This window comes from Lynx canadensis, chromosome D3 (assembly GCF_007474595.2).
Source record: "Lynx canadensis isolate LIC74 chromosome D3, mLynCan4.pri.v2, whole genome shotgun sequence".
Classification (NCBI taxonomy): Eukaryota; Metazoa; Chordata; class Mammalia; order Carnivora; family Felidae; genus Lynx; species Lynx canadensis.
This window is the reverse complement of record NC_044314.2, coordinates 57,435,424-57,447,349: the sequence shown is the minus strand read 5'-3', so window position 1 is coordinate 57,447,349 and position 11,926 is coordinate 57,435,424.

Here is an 11,926-nt window from a genome sequence, read left to right as displayed (position 1 = left end):
GATATTCATTTTCATCTGCAGCAAATTTGGGGAGTGACAAGATAGATCTTTAAGCTTTAGATGTTTTATTCTCTGGCCTTACTAGCTGGGCGGAATTGGACAAGTTACTTAATGTCCTGTGCTTTGGTTTCACCATCTGCAAAATGGGAATAAATTATAGTGCCTCCCTGGAGAGGCTGTTAATGATGACATGAAACAATGCAAGAAAAGCGCTTGGAACAGTGTTTAGTGCAGGGTTAGCCCTTAAAGTAGGTAATCTACAAGCATCGTTGTTACTATATTACATAGAACTTATGAGGGAGGCCCTCTTCTTAGCTGTATTCTCTGGGATGCACAATCATTTCACAATTTGGAGTCTGGATTTGGAATCAAATAGTCTTGGGCTTTAAGTACCAGACCTGTCCCTCTGATGAGCCATGACCGTGGTTAACATCTTAACATCTCTGAATGTCAGTCTTCCTGTGGATAGGATTCATGTGATTCATGTGGATAGGATTCATGTGATTCAATAACACATGGAAATATTGGTGTGGCGTTGGGCACCTCCTCGTGTCACAGGCATACAACCCGTGACAATGGCTCTTACTGTTATGCCTGTCGTGTGTGCCTACCTCCCTCTTTCGTTGCCCACATTCATTGGTCATTAAGACTTGTTGATTTTACCCCCTGAAAATCTGTCTCCACGTTATGTTTTGTTTGGTTTTGTTTTGTTGTCCCCACTACTGACTAGGCTCAGGAATTGTTTATTTTTCCCATGAAATATTGTGATAGTTCTCTCACCAAACCTCCCTCCTCCCCTCTTCTCCATTCTCCACACTGCCTTCTCTGTGATTTTTCTAGAAACGCCACCTTATGGGCTTGGCCTGGTGCCCGCACCCCTCGCTGTTTCTCATGTATACACAAAATAACAGGGACATCACACTGGGGGTAAACCAAGGAGGATGGGACTCCGGCTGGCCTGTTGTCCCAGAGCTAAGGGCCGTTATTTCAGGCACACTTGTACCTCCTCATAGTCAACCAGTATTTCCTGACACACAGGCTGTTAAGTGTCAGGCAAGTCTGCTGTTTAGGTTCCAACAACCTGGAAAACCTTCCTGGTCCCCTGGACGCGGAAGTATTTCTTAGATGCTCTTCCCTGAATTCCCAGGGGTCTCTCTGCTCAGTGCACTTGTCATACTTACCTACTTATCATGGTGGTGTAAACAATTGTCTCGCCAACCTGTCTCGCCCGCTGACTTGAGCTTCTTGAGGCCAGGGACAGTTTTATTCATAATCTGTATGTTCGTTGCTTTGCAACATTCCTCGCAGTTAACAGCCCCCAACTTTGCTGAGCCAAATTAAAATCAATATCTTTACTTACGAATCAATCAACTTAAAATAAGTTTTTGTATAGATAATCCATGCCCATGGAACAAAATCCAAAGAGTACTAAAGGGTATATAGAAAGGGATTAAGCCTTGACTTTTGTCACCTTCTTTTGAGGCAAGCACTACTTTGGTTTCTTGTGTATTCTTCTGTAGATGTTTCTTCACATAACTCCTCAAAGCAAGCTACTTTATGACACCTACTTCTTCTGTAATGGTATAAGGGAGGACCCAGTTATTTCCTGACAGAACATGAACAGTGTTCCTCTCTCCACTGCCGCTCCCCATTCCTACTTCAGTGCACCTGTTGCAGGGAATTAATACATCACTTAATGAATGTACATACTTGTGAACTTCAGTTGACGCTTGTCACCTTCAACTTGTCCCTTCCAACATGGTCTGACAGAAAGGTATTGGAGCCGTGTTCCCTAGATCTTTTGGAATTTGAAAAGCTGGCCACCAATCGATTCCATGACCTTGTACTCATTCTGAAAGTATCGCTTACCATTGCATTGACAAGCTATTCCTTAAGCAGTAAATTCTTTTTAAAAGTATACTGTAGGAGATTTATGATGTAAAGAAGTCAAGTTTGAGGATAATTCTATTAGAAGTTTAGAATGGTGTGTTATTTCACCAACTAAGTATGATTTGTTACTGGAACACCTATGGCAGACACAGAAAATTTTAATTGTTTTAAGTTTATTTATCTTTGAGAAGAGAGAGCACATGCACGTAAGCAGGGAAGGGACCGAGAGAAGAGAGAGAGGGAGAGACAGAATCCCAAGCAGGCTGTGTGCTGTCAGCTCGGAGCCTGACTTGGGACTCCCACGAACCGTGAGATCATGACGTGAGCCAAAATCAAGAGTCAGAAGCTCCACTGTCTGAGCCGCCCAGGAGCTCCCTAAAATTTAATTAAATTTATGCTGAGGGTGACAGTGCCCAGAGTAACCATTTAATAGCACAGAATCCTTCCACTTGAGTCTTTGTTGTTTTTTTTTTTTTTTCAAGGCTGGGTCAGGAGAGCTTTCTTTGGGTTAACTTGTTCCCAGTGATTTTGTGTCTTGCTTGGGGGCAGGAGACAGACAATGGAGGCAGTGAGAATTCAAATCAACCCAGTGGATGACATTCTTGCCTGGGTAAGCATTTACCTCAGAGTGTTCATCCAGAAACTGCGGTGTGGAAATTCATAAAATCCTGGCTTTGGCACGTGTGCGCGCCTTATTTATTTATTTATTTATTTTTTCCATTTTTTTTCTTTTCTGAATCTACTGTTTGAAGTTTGAATCTCTTCATTCCTGAAGTATCTTTGAAGTCTGATCTTTTGGCCTAGCAGGCAGTGGGACTCAAATTCTTGTGCCAGAGAACCTCCTGCATTGCTGGTGGGAATGTCAAATTTAGATCAATGGGTATTTATAGCAAATGCCATCGTTCCCCATTCCCTGAAGTATTTCCTGCATTTTGTTGCACCGTTCCCTAATTTCCTGTCAGAACCTCAGGAAATTCTCCGCAACAATAAAGAAGATGCTGGAGTTTAGCAGATCATTTTTGGTTAAAAGAGAACATTTGGGGGGAGGGGGGACCTCCTCACGTCACAATGCTGATTATTACATAGCACACACTTTTAAATGTCTTCCAACGTTTTTGTAGTGACAGAATTTGACTAACAGCGATTATCTTGTTACCTCAGGCCCAGCACTTACAATCACTTCCCTCAGGATTTCCCCTAGTTTCTGACCTTCTTTCTGTTCCCTTGGCTGCGTCTACCTTTTCTTTTTTTTTTTTTTTTTTTTTTGTATCCCCTTATCCAGATTGTCTCCCTGAATTTTTGTTCCTTCCTTTAAACGATTCCCTGATTTTTTTTTTTTTAATTTGTTTCTCCTTGTTTGACTGCAAATAGTCACCAGCTGTCTAAACTAACTATGACCAACCACTTGTAATATATTTTTAAGGTTTTTTAAAAAAAAAAATGTACTTATTTTGAGAGAGTGAGAGATTGAGAATGAGAGGAGGGAAGGAGCAGAGATAGAGGGAGAGAGAAGCCCAAGCAGGCTGTGTGCTGCCAAGTGCCCAGAGTGTGGGCTTTGATCTCGTGTGAGATCATGACCTGAGCCAAAATCAAGAGTCGGACACTTAGCTGACTGAACCACCCAGGTGCCCCCCAGCCGCTTTTTAAAATGTTTATTTATTTTTGAGAGAGAGAATACGAGAGCACAAGTGGGGGAGGTGCAGAGAGAGAGGGGGGCAGAGGATCTGAAGCGGGCTCTGTGCTGATGGTAGAGAGCCCGATGTGGGGCTCGAACTCACAAACGGTGAGATCATGACCTGAGCTGAAGTTGGATGCTCAACCAAGTGAGCCACCCAAGGGCTCTCCCAGCCACTTCTAATAAGTCTGATGCCCACATGCTTTCTCCTAATGTGCTCTAACACTGCCGTTAGGCCAGTGCTGCTGAAGCCTTGCTGTCATCGTGTGCCCCCTTGGCCCATCCAGTTCCAACTCCTGCCACGGCCATGGCCCTCCATAGCCCGTCTGACTCAGTCAGGACTACCTAGCCTTATCCACAACTTTGTCTATCCCAAACGCCTCCTTCCTCCGTTACTGCAAGTAGTGTATGGACTTCCAATTGTCTGATTGGTCTGCATTACCCCCTTACCCTAATTGCACCCCCGTTTCTTACCTAAAACCCAACCTGACCACCCAGCACAGCCTGCAGCTTACTGCTGCCTTGTTACGATGCCCTGTATCAACTGTTCTGTGTCTGGATTTGCGTGTTTGTGTGTGTGTGTGTGTGTGTGTGTGTGTGTGTGTGTGTGACGAGTTAGGGATCCCACCCAGCCAGAGTTGCCTTCTGATCCTCTTTTGGATGGCTTGCCTAGAATTTTGTCAGCCAAGGTCAAAAAGAAGGGGTATTTTTCCTGCAAAGATCAAAACCTTAGCTCCCTGCACTTCATGTAATACACAAATAACTTGAGGGTATGAGGTTCTTGTGCTCAGACCTGAACCATTGGCAGTGGGGGGTGGCACTGCCCACAAATGCTCCAGAGATGGTGGGGTTGCCTTAACAACCATAAAACCCTTACCCAGCCCCTAGATTGGCTAATAACTAATAAATAAGTTATTTCCTGGGCGCCTGGGTTGCTCAGTCTGTTAAGCATCCGACTTCAGCTCAGGTTATGATCTCGTGGTCTGTGAGTTCGAGCCCCGCGTCGGGCTCTGTGCTGACAGCTCAGAGCCCGGAGCCTGCTTCGGATTCTGTGTCTCCTTATCTCTCAGCCCCTCCCCCACTCACGCTCTATCTCTCTGTGTTTCTCAAAAATGAATAAATGTTAAAAAATTTTAAAAGAAAAGTTATTTCCACAACTCTTTCTGCCACTTGGCTTACCTTCTGTCCCCGTTACTATGCACTATGGTCGGCTAGCACTCTTTCCCCACCCTCAGAATTCCCCTGTCTAGCTTTCCAGCCCCTTTATTCTGAACCTCTAATTTTGGCATTTCTTTTTTCTTTTTCAAATGAGGTATAATTGACATATTACATATATTAGTTTCAAGTGTACAACATAATGATTCGATGTTTGTATATATCACAAAGTGATCACCATGATAAGTATAGTTAACATCCATTCCCATATGTAGTTACACATTTTTCTTCTTGTGAACTTTTTAAAGATTTACTCCTTTTGCAACTTTCAAATACGCAACAGGGTATTATTAACTATGGTCACCATGCTGCATGTTACTTCCCCAGGAATTGTTTATTTATAGCTGGTAGTTTGTATCTTTTGACCTCCTCCATCCAAACACCATCTCTGTTTTTGCACAAAATGTAGTTTTCCCAGCTCCTGACAACTGTACTCCTGGATTCGTGGGTATTCTTTTGTTCATTTTAGAAGTGTGGGGTGGAGGGGAGTTCAAGATATTCACAAACATGCGAAATGCCTTTAGAAGCTTCCGTAGCTTTTCTTAAAGGGAGTTAGCATTTTAAATAGCTAATACCTTCTTAGGGTAGGGAATAATATTTTCTTGTGAGATAGCTATTTCTATTCCATATTTCTAATTTTTGTCCTTGTGTTTGCTAATTCACTTATCCATTCATGCAAGGAACATACACTGGGACCCCGTTGTACAAAGGACCCCGATGTCTCTTGAGGACCCCGTTCTCAGCTGCCTTCCTTGCTGCAATCCCAGGCATTTCTTGATGATGTTGGTAGACTTGCTTTTGAAGTCCACAGAATTGAAAAGTGCATATGAGAAAAAAAAAAAATTCTCCAGGAGAAATAATGGGCAGAGAAGAAATGGAGGGATTAAGGTCTCATTTGTAGATGTTACCGTTATATTTTGTTTCCTTTAGTCATGTTGGTTCACCATGACCTGAGCAGGCTGAGTCTTGGGGCAGGGAAAGGCGGGAGATCGTGAGGCAGAGAATGTTCAGCGTTAGCTGTACACCAAACACCCTGTTAGGTGATGTCTGTTTCCTTAGGCTTCCTTTTGTGGGAAACTCGGAGCTCACCTGTTTGGCTGGCTCTTCTCTGTGCTCCAGGTGAAGAGGCACAATTAGTACAGTTCTCTCCCCGGGCTGCACATTAGAATTTAACAACATCAACGCCCAGGTCCTGCCCCCACGGATTATAATTTATGGGGTCTGGGGTGGTGGCCGGTCATTTGCACTTTAAAAATGCTCCAGAGGTGATTCCTCTGTGTAGCCAGGGTTGAAAGGCACTATGTGAATGTCGTAAACTCAGCCGCGCCAGTGAAATGCAATCATACAGCAATGCAGGTTTGGTAACTTATCCACGGAGGCAGATCAGGGACACTGACCCCACTGAGCCTGCCATAGCTGGGAGGCTAATGCTTTGTGTGCGTGGATACTGAGCGCTTATACCCAAGCACCATCCTTGTTCGCTTCATGTGTGTTTCATGTGATTCCCATTGCACCGGGAAGTGGAGATGATACTAAACACCACAAAGTTGTGAGGGATCCCTGCACTCACAGCCTGTGTCATTAAAGTTGTTCAGAGAAGCAGATTCTTCTTTGTGTCCCAGGAGCCCCTCAACAAGTGTGTGTCACCAGTAAGTGCTCAGCTGATGTATAGTAATTGCTGCAATTCTGGTTTAAATGAGCAGTTTCAGTCTCCGTTTGCTGACTTAGTCACATATAAAGGCCCTTCTTTCTTTAAAATCCTTCCTGATAGGGGGGCACCTGGGTGGCTCAGTTGGTTAAACGTTCCACTTCGGCTCAGGTCCTGATCTCATGGTTTGTGAGTTCGAGCCCCGTGTCGGGCTCTGTGCTGACAGCTCAGAGGCTGGAGCCTGCTGTAGATTCAGTGTCTCCCTCTCTTTCTCTGCCCCCTTGGCTCACACTGCCTCTTTCTCTCTTTAAATAAATAAATGTTAAAAAATTTTTTTTAAATCCTTCCTGATCAAATATGACATTTAGATTCCCTTCCATCTGGGGACAAGATCTGGTCTTGTAGGGCTCAACAGTTGATTGATGGATTATTTTTCAGTCTTTACAGGATCCATCAAAAATTTAGTAAATCCATCCCATATATGGGCACTATCTGGTGCCATATCCCTCTCTCCCAACTCCTTTAGAAGGACAAGCCACAGGTGCCTTTTTCTCTGTGTTTATCTGGGTCACCCCCTTCTCCCCAGATCCAATCTGCACCTTCTCAGGTCCAGTGACAACAAAGTCCAGCTGTCCTTACTCACCTGCTTCCCTGTCCTTCTCTGATCTTGTCTTTAATTGATGATCCATTTTGCATTTGCTTCCTGCTTCCCTTCAGAAATTTGGGTTTTTTTTTTCCAATGTTTGGCTTAATATTTCCCTTCTAGCTCCACCCAAACTCACTCCCTCCACCTATACACCACATACACTGCCTACCAAACACACACCTCTGTCTTGACCTTGCAGACCAGCTCCCAGCTAAAGATACCTGGAGAGGTATTGTACTAACTAACCCCAGACTGACAGAACCAGAGTCTGGACCTGGGCCCATCTTATGGGGAGAGGGGTGGGCAAATTCTGCTGGAGGGACCAGCCCAGCTGCAGGTGCTGAGATGAAATCTGATGTAGCCAATAAGAGCCCAGAAAGCTAAGTCCCCATGTGTTTAGGGACTGTGAAGTTGGCCATGTTCATCCCATTCTTGTTGAATGGCTTCTCACTCTCTGTGAGCAGGACTTCCAGGGCTGTGTGCTCAGACCCCTCCTTAGCTTCTTCTCCCACTGCTAACCCTATTTTGGCCATTCTGAGATATCTCAGGTTCCCACAATGGGACATGGTGGCTTGCATCTGTGAGCCTTGAGCACACTGTTCTATCTAGTACGTGGAAAGGCATTTCTTTCACCCGTGGCTCCCTGACTTACCCGGCTCCACCCATTCAGGCTTTGTGCCTGCTTGTTGCCATAGCAGTTTGTTCATACACCTGCAGGGCTCATCGTTTTGTAACTGTTTGTTAACTTGTCCGTCTCTCCTTGAGGGTAGAGATTTTGTTCTTATTTCCAATAACCAGCACAGTGCCTGGCATTTAGTGTTGATTCTGTAAATACTAGTTGGGTGAATGAATGGAAGTCCCAGTGCAGACAAGCAACAGGAGTGCAAAGGAGTCTGGTGGGCGTTACTTAGGGATCCGGGCACACAGGCAGTTGGGATTAGGGAAGTCACCAAGCAGAGTGATCATCAGTGGCAGGGAAAGGACAGGGTGCCATCTCAGGAAGGCTGGATGGCAGGATTCAAGGATAGGGAGCACGGAAGAATCCAGGTAATGAAATGGAGCGGGGGGAGGGTGAACAAACATTTTTGGGGACCAAGAGCTGAGCTCGCATTCTAAACCAGAACACGTGATCAGGGACAACCTGAAATAAGAAATCCAGATACTTTTCGTGTTCACAGATGGCATCCAAATATGGAGACAGAAGAGCCACAGAATCCAGTAATTAGAAGGTGCTGAATAACTTGAAAAGATTATTAATCTGGGCTTTTTTTTCTATCTACTAATTTAGTACAAAGCAAAAATGGATTACATTCTTATAATTAAAATAATGACTGATGGTGAATATTGAATACAGATTTTTAAAACCCTGATTATATTTAACAAAGTCTTACTTATAGATTTGGAGTTACTACCTCCTAAGCATCTCAAGGCAGCCATTTATTAACACACACAGGCAAAAAGTATTCAGATTTCTAGAATGTTCCATACACCGGTGACCCGGGGTTTTTGCACCCCCAGTGCTTGTAGTCAAATGAACATGAGAAATACCCGACGGATCCTGCTGCGTGTGCTCCTCAGCTCAGATCTGGGAGAGATTTTTGTTTCTGAACGCCTCAAACGCCAATATAACTCATCTTACGGCTTTAGAATAATATCACCATAAGCAGAAAGAGAACTGATTCACCACTACATTTCTGCTGCACTGGGTTTTCTTTTGAAGAGGGTGACTTGCAGCACTTTGGTTTCTGTTACCAATTTCCCTACGCTGATTTTGTTACACAAGATGCTTAGGTTCTTTTTCGGTGAATGATGGTACCCACTGAGAAGTCTGAGATACATGAGAATTCACTGCTCCCTGCAATCTAACCCACTAGATGATGTCAGATGCACAGCTTGCACATTATACATTATTAACATACCGTAATTAGCAGTCAGGTAAGAAAAAATGCCATACCCAATGAATCTGATAGAATTACAGCTTTCTGTCCTTTGGCGTGTTAAGACTTCTTCCTTGAATCAGCATCAAGCAATATGCAACCTTCCAAAGTCTCTTTCTGGATCCAGGACATTTTAGGGATCAGTCCTCAGGTGGCATCACCATCCTCAGAATGAAGGCTACAGACTGCATGATTTTATACCCTGTACATGCAAAGGTGAGGAGCCACTCCGACATATTTGAATGGTTTTATTGGGGTATAGTTACATACCATAAAATTCTACCAATCGGATGTGTACTGTGCAGTGTTTTTTTAAGTAAATTTAGAGTGTCGTACTGTCATTGCCACAATCTGTTGTGGAATATTTCCAAGACTTCAAAAGGCTCCTTTCCACTCAGTCCCCACCTTCACCCTCACCTTGGCCCCAAGCAATCATCTGCTTTCTGTACTTTTTGATTTGCCTTTTCTGGAAATTTCATAACGGTGTATATTCTTTTATGTCTATCTTCTTTTGTTTAAATGGTATTTTCTAGGTTGATCTAGATTGTGGGGTGGATCTGGAGTTTGTTATACTTTATTGCTGAATACTGTTCCATTTTGCAGATAGCCACGTTAATTTAATTTCGTTAATTTGTTTTTTGAGAGAGAGAGAATGTGCATGAGTGGGGGAAGGGGCAGAGAGAGAGGAAGAAAGAATTTTAAGCAGTCTCCATGCTTAGCGAGGAGCCCAGCGCAGGGCTCTATCCCACGACCCTGGGATCACGACCTGAGCCCAAATCAAGAGTCGGACGCTCAACTGACTGAGCCACCTAGGCTCACCCATCAGGAGCCATCAGGCTCAACTGACTGAGCCACCCATAGCCACATTTTTTTTTTAAATCCAGTCACCAGTTGGTGGAAATTTTGATTATTTCTATTTTGGGGCTATTAGGAATAATGCTATAAACATGAGCATTCAAGTCCTCCTGTCTCCTGAGTGAAATTGCTAAGAGCGGAATATAGGTCATATGGGAAGTTTATGTTAACTTTTTTTTTTTTTATTTTTTTTTTATTTTATTTTAAATTTTTTTTTTTCAACGTTTATTTTATTTTTGGGACAGAGAGAGACAGAGCATGAACGGGGGAGGGGCAGAGAGAGAGGGAGACACAGAATCAGAAACAGGCTCCAGGCTCTGAGCCATCAGCCCAGAGCCCGATGCGGGGCTCGAACTCACAGACCGCGAGATCGTGACCTGGCTGAAGTCGGACGCTTAACCGACTGCGCCACCCAGGCGCCCCTATGTTAACTTTTTAAAGAGACTGAGATTATTTTCCAAAGTGGCTGCACCATTTCTACATTTCTACCGGTGGTGTATGAGAATTCCAGCTCCCCTACATCTTTACCAACACTGCACATCGTCTGTCTTTCTGATTGGAGACATTTTTGTGGCTGTGAACTGGTATCCTGTGCTTTCACTTGCATTTCCCTCATAATTAATGACATTGAGAATTTTTCATGTGCTTCCTAGCTATTCATATACCTTCTGTGGTGAAATACCTGTTCCAGCGTTTTGCCCAGTTTTTATTGGGTTTTTCTGTTTTTGGAGTATTGAGTTATAAAAGTTCTTCATATTTTCCGGATACAAGTCTTTTATCAGAAATGTGATTTGAAAGTATTTTTTCTCAGCTTATTACTTGTCTTTGGTTTTTATTGTCTTTATTTTTTTAAAGATTTTATTTTTAAGTCGTCTCTACACCCAACATGGGACTCAAATTTACAACACTGAGATCAAGAATCACATGCTCTACTGAGTCAACCAGGTGCCCCTAGCTATTTAAAAAAAAATTTTTTTTTTCAACGTTTATTTATTTTTTGGGACAGAGAGAGACAGAGCATGAACGGGGGAGGGGCAGAGAGAGAGAGGGAGACACAGAATCGGAAGCAGCCTCCAGGCTCTGAGCCATCAGCCCAGAGCCTGACGCGGGGCTCGAACTCACGGAGCGTGAGATCATGACCTGGCTGAAGTCGGACGCTTAACCGACTGCGCCACCCAGGCGCCCCCAAAATTTTTTTTTTTTAATTTTCAAGTTAGTTAACATACAGTGTAGTCTTGACTTTGAGAGCAGAACGCAGTGATTCATCACTTACATATAACACTCAGTGTTTATTCCAACGAGTGCCCTCCTTAATGCCCATCACCCATTTAACCCAGCCCCTAGATTTTCTTAATAGTGTGTTTTGAATCGCCAAAGTTTTTAAAATTTTATTTTAGGTCCATTTTATCTTTTTTTTTTCCTCTTATGGATTGTTCTTTCGGTGTCATTTTTAAGAATTCTTTGCCCAATCCAAGGTCACAAAGATTTTCTCCTCTATTTTCTTCTAGAAGTTTTAACGTTTAGCTCTTACATTTAGGTCTATGATCCATTTTGAGTTAACTTTTATGTACAGTGAGGAGACAGTATCTAAATTTGTTTTTTGCATATGGATATACAACAGTCCCAAACATTTGTTGAAAAGACAAAGTTGCCTTGGCATTTTGCCAAAAATCAATTTGCCGTACGTATGAGTGTATATTTCCGGACTGTATTTCGTTCCATTGATTCATATGTATTTTCCCATGCTAACACCATGCTGTCTGGATTACTTTCATTTTATAGTAAATTTTGAAATCTGTAGTGTAAGACATTCAATTTTGTTTACTTTTTCTAAATTGCTTTGAGAGTTTCAGGTCCTTTGCATTTCCACTAGTAACAGCTTGTCAATTTCTTTTTATTTTTTTAAAGTTTTAAAAATGCTTATTTATTTTTGAGAGAGAGGGACAGAGTGTGAGTGGGGGAGGAGCAGAGAGAGAGAGGGAGACACAGAATCTGAAGCAGGCTCCAGGCTCCGAGCTGTCAGCACAGAGCCCGATGTGGGGCTCGAACTCACGAACTGC